This window comes from Bubalus bubalis, chromosome 22 (assembly GCF_019923935.1).
Source record: "Bubalus bubalis isolate 160015118507 breed Murrah chromosome 22, NDDB_SH_1, whole genome shotgun sequence".
Classification (NCBI taxonomy): domain Eukaryota; kingdom Metazoa; phylum Chordata; class Mammalia; order Artiodactyla; family Bovidae; genus Bubalus; species Bubalus bubalis.
The window spans coordinates 4,585,782-4,598,900 of NC_059178.1; the positions used below are offsets into that span (position 1 = coordinate 4,585,782).

The 13,119-nt window shown below is 49.2% G+C and overlaps 1 protein-coding gene across 9 annotated transcripts in view; it reads left to right on the plus strand.

Moving 5' to 3' along the window:
* ALPK2 (alpha kinase 2) overlaps positions 1 to 13,119 on the plus strand; it is a 157,801-nt gene that overhangs the window by 99,032 nt on the left and 45,650 nt on the right. The window lies entirely within an intron of this gene.

A 13,119-nucleotide genomic window follows, 5' to 3' on the forward strand; every position in this document is an offset into this window, starting at 1 on the left:
ACAGTTTATGCACTCAGCTTCTAAGGCTCTAGTTCGGGGTCTCAATCGGACTACAAACATACGGGACTCTGCCATCACTGCCGCTCCTTCACAGGTGGACGAGCCTGCAGCTCAGGCATTGAGCGGTGCCCCCTCCAAAAGCAGTCTGGAGTGGTTGACGCTGGTCATGGGGTCTGGGCCCTGGGACAGCAGCCTTCAGGAGGGTGGATAGACTCATAAGCCTCAGTCAAGTCCACTGCACCCCCCTTCACCCATCAAGGTTGTTTTCATTGTTTCCACGAGACTTCCACGACCTCCAAGCAGCACGGCTGCCTGGGCTGTTCTCCAGGCACTTGGAGTCAGCTGGGTCTGGTTGGAGCTGGGCTGATGGAGACTGGTTAGGCACCCCCTGCCCCTGCAACTGGGCATGAGCGAGTGGCCGGCTCAGTGACCTTTTGACTTAGAAGACTGAAACTCCACCCTCAGATCGCGCTAACAGCCTCCATTTTGGGACGTGGAGAGAACCATTACCTCACCTTTTTCTTATTTCCAATCAGGTTTCCCCACCCTCGCCAAGCCTCAGACTCAGAGAAACCTCCAGGTTTCAATCCCCACCCTCGCCAAGCCTCAGACTCAGAGAAACCTCCAGGTTTCAATCCCATAAATACCCATAGGCCCCTAGCTTCTTCCCTGGGTTAGGAAGATCCTCTGGAAAAGGAAATGGCAACTCACTCCAGTATTCTTGCTTGGAGAATCCCCATGGACAGAGGAGCCTAGTGGGCTGCAGCCCATGGGGTCGCAGGGAGTCGGACACGACTGATCGACTTCACTTTCTGGCTTCTGTGCAGGCAACTCTGTGTCTCCTCCTGTGGCTGCCTCACTTAGTTATCTCACGCAGAAACCCTCTTTTCTAGAAGCATTTGGGGGGGTCTCGGTGTTTTGGTTGCCAGGCTTGGGGAAGAGAATTTGCCTCAGTAGCAAGAGCAGTGACAAGGGGGTAGACTCTGCTGTACTTTTCCCTTCCTGACAGACTTCGCTTTTGCCACAGAAATAAGAGTAGCCTCCTGAAGAAAACCAGCCTCTCTGCTGTTGCTAGAGCCTCCTCCCTCTCAGCGTCTCCATTCCTCACTCTAAGCCACACGTCTAGCCAAGTGAGGAAGCGCTGCTGCTGAGTGTTGAGGGCGGGCTCCGGGGAGGGAGGGCCAGCAGGGAAGGCTGGGGAAGAAGTGGGTTGAAAAGTGTCCCCCACCCAATTTCTACACCCACCTGGAATCTGAGAACATGAAAGCAACCAGAGTGCTTGCAGACCTCATTAGTTGAGGTCAAAAGACAAAAGTTCCTCCCTAGAGCCCTTGGAGGGAGCTTTGCCCTAGAAATACTCTGGTTCCAGACTCCAGCTTCAGAACTAAGAGGGTGGGGAGGAAATGTGTGTTCTCTTAAGTCATCCAGCTTGCGATAACTTGTTTCCGAAGTCGTAGGGAAAATCCCTAGTTGTACAGGGAACTTACTAGAGGAAAAAATTTTCGTCTATTTTTGCCTCCGTCTTCTTTCAGAGCAGTTCGGGACTCGGGGCGGGCCACGCTTTGGCAGTGATGTGGGGATGGTGATTAGGGTTGTATTGAGGAAAGCAAACAGGAGAAACAGGTGTTAACTTTTGTTTAAGCAGGGCAATAATCTTTAAAGTCAGACTTTTGAGAGATTTCTAAGTTCCTTTCTTCTTAGAGTCTTATTTCTGCACAATCAGAAATTGGGAGCGTGTAAGTGTGTGGATGAGGGTACTAGCCCTCAGGTGCTGGAACAAAAAAGCTGATGGTCAGGGCTCATGGGCACATCACCCCAATTTCACGTCTCCTGACTTTCAGGATTGTGTTAGAACAAACTAAGGGAAACTGTGGACAGGGGCTGTTTTTTCTGCTTCCCTTTTGGGACAAGCCTAGCCAGCCACCCCCATCACCTACTAGTATGACCCAGCTTCCACTCTCCCCATTTTTTTTTTTTTTTTGCTGCAAAAAACCTTATTGTTTCCATTTGGTCCAAGGCTGGGAGAGGGCTCCAGGGTGTTACTAAAGCCTGCCCAGTGGCTGCAGAGCCGGCTTCAGGCAGAAGCCCTGACATTAGGGGGCCTCTTCAAAGGCCCCTGGGCTCCAGAGGCTCCTAGCCATGCTTGAGGGTGAGTCTTTCAAAGATACTTGCCTAGCCCAGCGTTGGAGACCAGTCAGCCTGTACAGGTGAGCAGAACCTGAAGGGTTGAAGTGACTGTGAGGGCCTGCTTAGTGAGATAATTGTTTCCTACTCATCCTTGAACCAGAGAAGGCAATGGCACCCCACTCCAGTACTCTTGCCTGGAAAATCCCATGGAAGAAGGAGCCTGGAAGGCTGCAGGCCATGGGGTCGCTAAGAGTCGGACACGACTGAGCAACTTCACTTTCACTTTTCACTTTCATGCATTGGAGAAGGAAATGGCAACCCACTCCAGTGTTCTTGCCTGGAGAATCCTAGGGACGGGGCAGCCTGGTGGGCTGCCGTCTCTGGGGTCGCACAGAGTCGGACACGACTGAAGCGACTTAGCAGCAGCAGCAGCATCCCCTGAACCCCACACGTGGCCAGGGAGGTAAGATCAGTGCCAGAGGAGAAGATAGTGGGAACACGTTTACTCACACTTATGAGAAATTATGTGTGAGTCTTCAAACCACTGTGAATGCAAATGCCAGCTCAGCATTTTTTTTTTTACCTTAGCTCCAAATCACTGCATGCAGTCCCAGATTGTTTTTAAAAGTCTTTCCTCTGGTAACTTCAACTTTCCAGGAGCTTTTCAGTGAATCATTCTTTTCCTTTCTATCTACAAGGAGAAAGGCGGTTTTTGACTGCTCCATCAAAAGATTCATGAACTTCTAATCCGCACGACACCCCTCCCTACTCCCAACCTGCCTTTGCGTCCCTTCATCTTTAAAGCACGGGTGTTTAAACTTAACCCTCTGGCTGCATATTTGAACTTCACAGCCCCGTCAGCTGGACCCACCCCCACCTTTGGTACCTGGTTCCCCTGGTGCAACTATACTAATGTCCTCTGGAGGTAGAGGTTATATGGGGAACCTCATTTGTCAAGGATAAACAAGACACCTCTTTCCACTCAGAACAGGTGGCTTCCATTTAGACCTAAAGAAGATTGAGGCCAACACACCAAGTCACTAGCAGTGAAGAGTGAGTTTAATGGAAAAGAGCATAGTAACTAAGGGCTTCCCAGGTGACTCGGTGGTAAAGAATCCACCTGCTAATGCAGGAGACCCGGGTTCGGAAGATCCCTGCAGGAGGCAGTGGCGCCCCACTCCAGTATTCTTGCCTGGGAAATCCCGTGGACAGAGGAGCCTGGCGGGATTTCCATGGGGTCACAAAGAGCTGGATACGACTTAGCGACTAAACATTAATGAAAGCACAGGATCCTCGGGGAGGTTATCAGGTAGATCAATGTCTCGTCACAAGTAGGGAACCAGACTCCGAAGGGATGGACACTCCCTGCCTCTGTCAGCAAAGGGACATGGAACTAAGAGCAGACTGGATGTCTAGTCCTCTGCCCTGTCTTTTGAGAGCCTACTATGAGCCTTGCTCCATAATAAGACTAACCCTGTCCTCCTCTCATGGATCTCACTGTCCAGGGAACTTTGCTTCTCCTGAAGAAGCTATCTCTGAATCTGATGGGGTAACTTACTGCGGGCTTAGGTAATGGTTCCCTCCTAGACCTGTACTCTTTTGGTGGATATTTCTTGTTTAGCCAGAAGCTAAACCTAAGGACATAACAGCGGTCCTGCTTACCTGAAATACAAGGCCTAATAAGGGGCTCTTCAAACCCCAGTCCTGGCATTTTCTCATCTTTGGTGATGGCCATCCATGACAGGCAACCTGACTATCTACGTGTTGACGTTCAGATTTTCCAAGTGCCGAAGGAACACCACCCGTGTACACTTTGAAGCTTCGCTGAGTAGGCAAGTAGTGTAGCAACCATGTGACAAGTATTTCCTGTTTCTAAAGTTTACAAGAACTGGCTTCGTACCACGTATTGTCAGGGCAGTACGGTAACTGCTACTACTTTGGTTTTGGTTTTGCTCACAGGTGCTAGAAACTGTAAAGAGATTGACTTGCATGCTCTCCTAGAACCTAAGGTTTCATTTTTCCCTCCTCGTTATCCAATCCGAGATCTGCAGAGAAGCTTCGACCTGTGGGAAGTAAATACCACCACACCAAAAACCCACAGCTGGGATTCACTCCGTGGCCTCTGAGGGGGCTGGGGGGGGAGGGGAATCAAGGAGCTCAAGTGGGTCTGGAAGCTCTTAATTCTTTGCAAAACTAAGTTGAGGGGAAAGGAGACTTCCTGGGTGAAAGAAACCAAAATGTTTCTCAACCCCAGTGAGGACTATTCAGTGCAGAGGCTGTCAGCTGCTGGTCTTGCCTTGTGTGGCTGTGATGATTTTCATTGGCATGGACCAGCGCTGTGAGCCTCCACAACACTGCAGGACCAACTGGGGGCCCGTGTCCTGACACAGTGCAGCCCCCCGAAAAGATGGGGCACTTGGTACGTAGAGGAAGGAGAAGCAGAAGTGAGTGAAGCCAGACACGAGCTGGGAATTGGGCTGGGGGCCATTCTCCAGCCCACTCTCTCTCCCCTGATCCGCTGGGGGCCCTCACTGGCTCATCCTGACTCAGTCTATGTATGTGTCCTTTCCCCTAATCAACCCTCCTAGTTGAGGCAGATCTTAGAAGCCTTAGGAGTCAAAGGGAAAACGTAGCTTCAAGTGGAAGGTGAGGTTTAAGCCCCACTTCAGCGTTTGTATTGTTTCCATGGCAGCAGGTCATGGGACACCAAGGAGAGCGGGGGCCAGGAGATACACTCCAGCCCTCTCATTTTACTGTGGAAGAAACCGCCTCAGAGCCAGTGACTTTGCCAGAACCATTGCCCATGAGGGAGTGCTTCCAGGACGACACCTGGGTTTTCCGAGGCCCGCTTGCTCCATCCGTCACCCTGCTCCCCTTTCCTCTCACCTCAAATGTCAGGCTGTTTGGCATGTAGCAGAACACCCAAGTGTCCAGAGATGCTTGGTAGCATGCAAGAAAAATCATTAGCCTTCCTGACTCTGCGTATGTTTGTGTGTATTCTAGTTGTGTATGTGAAGGGCTTCTTCCCCAGTGGCTCAGCGGTAAAGAATCCGCCTGCAATGCAGGAGCCACAGGAGACATGGGTTCAATCCCTGGGTCAGGAAGATCCCTGGGAGGTGGGCATGGCAACCCACTCCAATATTCTTGCCTTGGAGAATCCCATGGACAGAGGAGTCTGGTGTGGGCTACAGTCCATGGGGTCGCAAAGTCAGATACAACCAAAGCAACTTAGCACATACGCATGGGTATGTGAAAATCAAAGCTCTCATCTCCCAACAAACTGTCAGATGCAGCAAAACAAAACTGTCCATGGGGAAGGAAGACAGTTGCTTTTCTGGGCCATTATGCTTTGGGAAGGCCTAATGCTGAAGCTGAAATTCCAATGCTTTGGCCACCTGATTTGAAGAACTGACTCATTTGAAAAGACCCTGATGCTGGGAAAGATTGAAGGTGAGAAAAGGGGACGACAGAGGGATGAGATGGTTGGATGGCATCACTGACTCAATGGACATGAGTTTGAGTGAACTCCGGGAGTTGGTGATGGACAGGGAGGCCTGGCATGCTGCAGTCCATGGGGTCACAAACTGAACTGATGCTTGGAGTTTACCACAGAATGGTCTCATGTGTTAGAATAACTGGTATATTTCTCTTTAACATGACCCAGTCCTAAGTCTTAAAGGCACACATTTCTGTGTCATTTTGCAAACATTAAATGTTTTAATGTAAAAGTGCTTAGAGCAGTGCCTACTGAGGGTTAAGGGCTACACAGGGCTTGGTGAGCATCGTTAGTGGTGGTGGTGCTGTTGCTTCCATCACCTGAGATGCACAAAAACGCAAGCTCCTGGCTTGTGCTCTGGCTCACACCATGTTACCAGACAAAGATAGCTCTGTGCACAGAGCCTGTAAGCTCTAGGAAAGGGTGTATGTACATCATGGAAACCAGTCCTCTCCCAGGAAATCAAATTGGTATTTCAAAAACCTGACTTTCCCAAGAAATCAGGTAGGGTGGCAACCACAGCTGGCTGAAGATTTCCTGTCTCCAGGGAGAGTCTGAAGGCAGGAGAAGGGGACGACAGAGGGATGTGAGATGGTTGGATGGCATCACCGACTCAATGGACGTGAACTTGAGCAAACTCTGGGAGAACAGTGAAGGAGAGGGAAGCCTAGTGTTCCTCAGTCCACGGGGTTGCAAAGAGTCAGACGCGACAGGGTGACTGAACTAACATCAAGGAGGGTCTGGAATGAAAACTGGTCAAGTGAAGAGGGTGTTTCAGGACTGGAGATCTTATTTTTTGGCCACGCTGTGCGACTTGTGGGATCTTAGTTCCCCAATCAGGGAGCAAACCCTTGCCCTCAGCAGTGAAAGCGTGGAGTCCTAACCACTGAAGCACCAGAGAATTCCCAGGATTGGGGATTTCAGATGTGGGACCTCCACCTTGTGTTTTCACATTCACAGCCTTAAGCGAAGCTCCTTTCTGGACATCCCAGCAACTCCTAAAAATAAACTCAAGTTCTTGAAATATTCTGGTTTGCCTTTAAGCTTTCTTTGGCTAGGGGACCCGGGCTATTTTCAGTTCCACGTCCCCAGGTGGTATGGATTTGATCTATCGAATGACAAATGACGCCAGGCCCATAGTGAGGGCTCAGCAGATAACTTGGGAAAGGTTAGCCGTGGGTGGGGTTGCAGCCAGCCAGGAGGCTGGGGAGTGGGGAAGCTCCCATTTAAAAATTCCTGGAACTGCAGGGGGAAACTGATGTGCAGACAGCTGTTGGAGGATATGGGGCTATTTGTGTCTAGTCCAGATAAAGAGGAAAGAACATTCAGGGAGCGTCTAAAAAGAGAGGAAATTGTACCATGCCTGGGGGGACATGGCTGCCTATGGCAGGAACACCCAGCTGAAGCAAAGATCTAAGGGGCTTAGCTCTCCTGGCTCTGGGTGGGTGCATGTGGCCTTTAGAACCATGGCCTCTCCTTTGATCCATCTTCTCACATTTCCCCGTCCTCTTCCCCCACCTCCTACTTCAAGTTCACCTTGCCCCAGGCCCTATTGATCCCCTGGCACTTTGACCAGCTCCCGAGACACGCAGTCCAGGAGCTACACCCGATGCCCTTTTTGACACTGTCCTTCAAACTAATCCCTGCCTGAAGCTGCCCAGTGCCTGCTGAAGGGCTCCAGGTGAACCTAATGTGCCTTTTCTTTCATCCTTCAGACATATACTTTCCTTTAGCATCAGTTAGGAATGCTCTCAGCTGCAGTTAATAGCATAACCAATGACCAGTGGCTGTAAACATAAGGACTTCTCATTACACAAGAAGTCGGGGGGTAGAAGGGCTCAGTGTTGATCCAGTGGCTTAAGGATAGCTGCCACCTCCCAAGTCCATCCTTTTTGCTCCACCAGCTCGAGTATGACTTTTCATTCTTGTGGTTACCTCATGACTACAAGGTGATCATCGCAGCACCAGGCATCATCATCACAGGAAGAAGGAGGGGTTAGGCAAGTTACCCACCAGGTCTGTATCTTGTATAAGAAAAGCAAAACTTCCTTAAGAGTTCCTTATTGGAATCCCCCTTACTACTTAGCCAGAACTGACCCCCGGGCCCCCTCTAGCTACGCAGGAGACTGGGAGGACATGTGGTTTTCCAGCTTCCTTTAGTTGTAAGTGGCAAGGGAGAAAAGGGGGTTGAGCATGCTGTTAGTCAACCAGAAGTGTCTACCATATCTGCCCACTCTAATGAAGTAGAGAAGTCTCCTGTGATTGCACTGGAAGTATCCAAGAATTATCTTAAGAATTGATATGGAAGACAGCACCCTCTGGTTTGTGCACTGCAGGAATCTTCTCCAAGTGAAAGAGGATTCAGTGATGACTTTTCCACTCCTGGAACAGAACTGTTTAAATTCCATTCATTTGGCCATTAGCACAACTCGTCAAGAATTGCTATTCATCTTTCCCTTTGTACATCTTGTCTCTTCAGCTGGATTATAAGCTATCTGAGAAGAGGGATCTTATCTCATACCACCTTCTATTGTTAGTTACTCAAATTAGTGTCATGTCCTTTGTGGCATCCAGGACACGCCCACTAATGAAGATAACCCCCGAACTTCATGGGGTGAGTGAAGAGACTACACACCTTCCATGGAATCAGAGCCTCACCTAGGAGGCAGAATTTTTTGGAAAGGCTAACAGATGGAAACAATGTGTTTATAGAACCCAGCATGTTGGCTAGAGATGGGATTGGAGGCTATTGTGCAAGCAGGGTGTAAGTTTTCAAGCTGCTTTTAAAACTAGGTTTGGGGGTGTTACTAAGTTTGGTCTACCCTTCCCCCTCCTTGTAATTCATTCATGTTCATTCATTCCACAATAGAGTCCCTACTAGGTGCTAAGGTTCCGAAAATTCAGCAAAGAACAACCCATTCCTACCCTTAGAGCTTGTGAGGAAGCTGATAAGTAAGCAGTCATAAGAAGCAGGACCACTATAGTCTCATACTCAATGTGTCTCAGCAGTTCAGAAGTTCTGGGTTTAAATTAGAGGGCATTCCCAACCCTTGGGTGGGGTTTGCTTTAATTTCTCTTGGCTAGAAAACCTGAGTTGGAAAGGACTTTAGAATCAGCTGGGGCTTCCCTGGTGGCTCAGACAGTGAGGGATCTGCCCGCAATGCACACGACCCAAGTTCGACATCTGGAGAAGGGAATGACCACCCACTCCAATATTCTTGCCTGGAGAATTCCATGGATAGAAGAGCCTGGCAGGCTAAAGTCCAGGAGGTTGTCAAAGAGTCAGACACGACTGAGTGTCACTTCTCTACAGTTTCTAGAATCAGTCAGTCTTGGCTTAAAATCTGAGTTCTGTCACTGACTGTGGGAACCCGGGGCAGACGTCTAACCCCTGACCTCAGTGACCTCACATGCTGGTTCTCCGTTACTGCCTCTCAGGTCTGGAAGCAGCCTTCAATACACGCTTGGTGATCAGTTTCGTTCTCCTACTTCTTTAAAGTAAGCACCACGTGAAGCTCACAGTGGAGGCAGGGGAGGGGGAGGAGGCTTCCCATCTGCAGCATGGGTTGGGGAGACGGCTGCAGCCACAGGACCCAGACCCTGGTCCATCTGCGGCCTTGTAGCCTTGGCCTGGATGTAACTGCCCTGCAATCCTCTCTACTCCGAAACCACACTCTGCACGGCCAACCCTCCTGCTCGCACCAGCGTGCACTGTCTCCCAACGCAGGCCTCTGTCATTCCCTCTTACTGTCCCCGCCAGGGGTAGCCCACCTGCCCACTGCTCCTGTGTGCCCCTGACTCCCTCTGACCACTGGCGCCCTGCCTGCCCATGGGAGGGAGTGGGGTATGGCTTGCCCAGCAGTTCCAGACCAGCAAATTCTCTGCTACCTGGTGGCCTGATTACACCTTTCCCGGCTCGGTCTATGCCCCTTGCAAGCGGTCCCTTCTCAGGGTTGTCCCTCCCTTAGGGCACTGTGGGCTTTTCCAAGATCTCCCAGCTCTTCCTCTATTGCCGTTAACAACTCTTGCTACTCAGCTTCCGTTACCTGACCTACTGTATGGTTTCTGTTTCCTGATTGGACCCAGGGTATTGAGATCAGTGAAGAGATGCTAGCATCTGTATCTCAGATTTATTTTACCCCTCGAATGAGAAAGCCAGCATAAAGCCTGTAGAGCACTGCTCCGCTCCTTAGAGGTGCTGTGTCTTCTGCTGCAGCCATGACTGTCTTCTCACAGAATAAGGGAAGCGAGTGTCAGTGGGTGCCAGGCACTTGACAGGAGAGTGCTGACGTGTGTGTGGTTAGCCTTAGAGGAAGAGACCGAGGGTCAGAGAGGCTAACGCGGTTACGAGGGGTCATGTGCGCAATGTGGGATTAAGCTGAAGCCGAGGTGGCTAGCCCTCTGAGTCCACACACCATGCTGGGTTTCCGACGAGAGCCCGAAACCCTTGTCCTCACCTGAATGAGAACATATTTCCTACGTTAACAATTGCCCGAGTCTCCCTGCTCACTCCATGATGAGAAGAGCTGAGCAGCAGGTGAATCGTTCGCTGGAGGTCTTTCATAATGATTTAACCAAGAGAGTGCCTCCTGAAAGGTCTGACTCATGCGAAAGGTGTGAGCCTGTGGTTTCCCTTTCTCTGAGCTGGCCTCCGAGGAGCCTGACCTTGAAACTGATGCTGTGAGCCTCGGCAAGTATGCATTGGGCTCTTAGAAGTGCCACTTTGAGAAAAATCCCGTGGGTTACAACGTGGACTAAATGGTTCATCAGCAGTGGGACCAGTTTGTATGGCCGGTTGCTTGAACCTAACGTCCCAAAGCCCAGCAGTCCTTATTCGCTGATGCTTCTCCAGTGCCTAGAGCAGCTTGGTATATCAGTTCAGTTCAGTCGCTCAGCCGTATCCGACTCTTTGCGACCCCATGAATTGCAGCACACCAGGCCTCCCTGTCCATCACCAACTCCTGGAATTCACTCAAACTCACATCCATTGAGTCGGTGATGCCATCCAGCCATCTCATCCTCTGTCGTCCCCTTCTCCTCCTGCCCCCAATCCCTCCCAGCATCAGAGTCTTTTCCAATGAGTCAACTCTTCGCATAAGGTGGCCAAAGTACTGGAGTTTTTAGCATCATTCCTTCCAAAGAAATCCCAGGGCTGATCTCCATCAGAATGCACTGGTTGGATCTCCTTGCAGTCCAAGGGACTCTCAAGAGTCTTCTCCAACACCACAGTTCAAAAGCATCAATTCTTCCGCGCTCAGCCTTCTTCACAGTCCAACTCTCACATCCATACATGACCACAGGAAAAACCATAGCCTTGACTAGATGGACCTTTGTTGGCAAAGTAATGTCTCTGCTTTTGAATATGCTGTCTAGGTTAGTCATACCTTTCCTTTCAAGGAGTAAGCGTTTTTTAATTTCATGGCTGCAGTCACCATCTGCAGTGATTTTGGAGCCCAGAAAAATAAAGTCTGACACTGTTTCCCGATCTATTTCCCATGAATTGATGGGACTGGATGCCATGATCTTCATTTTCTGAACGTTGAGCTTTAAGCCAACTTTTTCACTCTCCTCTTTCACTTTCATCAAGAGGCTTTTTAGTTCCTCTTCACTTTCTGCCATAAGGGTGGTGTCATCTGCATATCTGAGGTGATTGATATTTCTCCCGGCAATCTTGATTCCAGCTTGTGTTTCTTCCAGTCCAGCGTTTCTCATGATGTACTCTGCATAGAAGTTAAATAAACAGGGTGACAATATACAGCCTTGACGTACTCCTTTTCCTATTTGGAACCAGTCTGTTGTTCCATGTCCAGTTCTAACTGTTGCTTCCTGACCTGCATACAAATTTCTCAAGAGGCAGGTCAGGTGGTCTGGTATTCCCATCTCTTTCAGAATTTCCCAGTTTATTGTGATCCACAATATTGTGATCCTTTGACTAAAGGCTTTGACATAGTTTATAGTGCTCAGTAAATATTCAAGTGGATGAATTTTACATGGTCAAGGATTTGCCATGTTTCTTTACATGTGGGGCTTCACTAGGCTATCTTAAAGTAGGATTTTATTTTAAAAGGTAGAGGGAGGAACACGAGTGTATGGTAGTAAGTAGGAACATGACTTTCATAAATCAAGGCATGACACACCATGGCTGTAACACGCCAGTGACCAGACTACCCTAGTCAAAGCTTGCTTGTCCTGTGTTCATTTTTCCCAGGCGTTAGCCTCTTAGCTATCGCCTATAACTCTAATAACTAGGAAAGTATGGTAACATCCCAGGGAACAGTGGCTTTTTAAACTGGAGCCCTTTGGAAAAAACTGTCCGGTGCCTGGCAGGGAATTCTACACATGGCATCTAGTCCATCCCTAACTGGCTGGCACTGATGTTGTGATGATAGCAAGATCTTAAAATAAAGGGCTGACATAGGTGGTGGAAACTCCGGCAGGGGAGGAAGGCTCAGAAGAGGGTCTTGGTGTTTTTAATAAAATAATCTCCCTACACATCTCAAATCATGACCGGGAAGCTGCCCACACTTTCTATGCATAATCGTTCAGAAGGTTTGCGCTGTAGCTCACAGAAACTGAACCAAATTAGTAAGTGAAAAGAACATTCTCTACATGTTATAGGTATTATAGAGGGAAAACATGAACACACACTCCTGGACACCTCAAAAGAAACCTTGCTTGCTTACTGGAAATTATTTATTTTCCCACTTCCATTTATCACAATGGAAAATGTATAGACTGCTGCTTTTTAGAAACACCAGGATGTGAGCCAGCGGTGGGCCCTGCTTGTGGTTAGTCTCTTAAAATAGTTGTCCCCAGAACAGAAGCAGACAAAAGCCCAAAGTCTTTCAAACGTAGAGGTGTAACGGGGTGAAGTTGGGCAGATCTGACTCAGCTGGTGTGTGGTGTTCAATACTGATTCCTTCACGTGATTACAGAGCCCCTGCTAGGGACAACCTGTGTCTCAGCACAGAGTGGGCGCTCCCTGCGGCTGGACGCTTTGCTTGTCACATGTCCCCATCACCTGGGGTTCTTTCTAACACACTGGGGTGAAAGTTGCTCAGTCCAACGCTTTGCAACCCCATGGACTATACGGTCCACGGAATTCTCCAGGCCAGAATACTGGAGTGGGTAGCTTTTCCCTTCTCCAGGGGATCTTCGTGACCTAAGAATCGAACCAGGGCCTCCTGCATTGCAGGCAGATTCTTTACCAACACTGGAGGTGTTTGTTAAATGTTTGTTGACTCGACGAATGGTTCTAGCACCCATGGAGTTCACAGCATGGGAAGCTATACAGAATTTCTTGTTCAGTTAGCACTTCTACACCAATAAAATCTGAGGTAAATGAAAATTTAACTTAAGGTATCCTTAAGGCAAGGAAAGATGAATCACTGCTGGCAGCAAGCAGTATTTTAAGACTTTTTAACCTACCTGGGGCAGGAATGATGGGCAGTGCCGAAGACCAGTCATAACACCACTGCCTCATTAGAGGTGGGTTC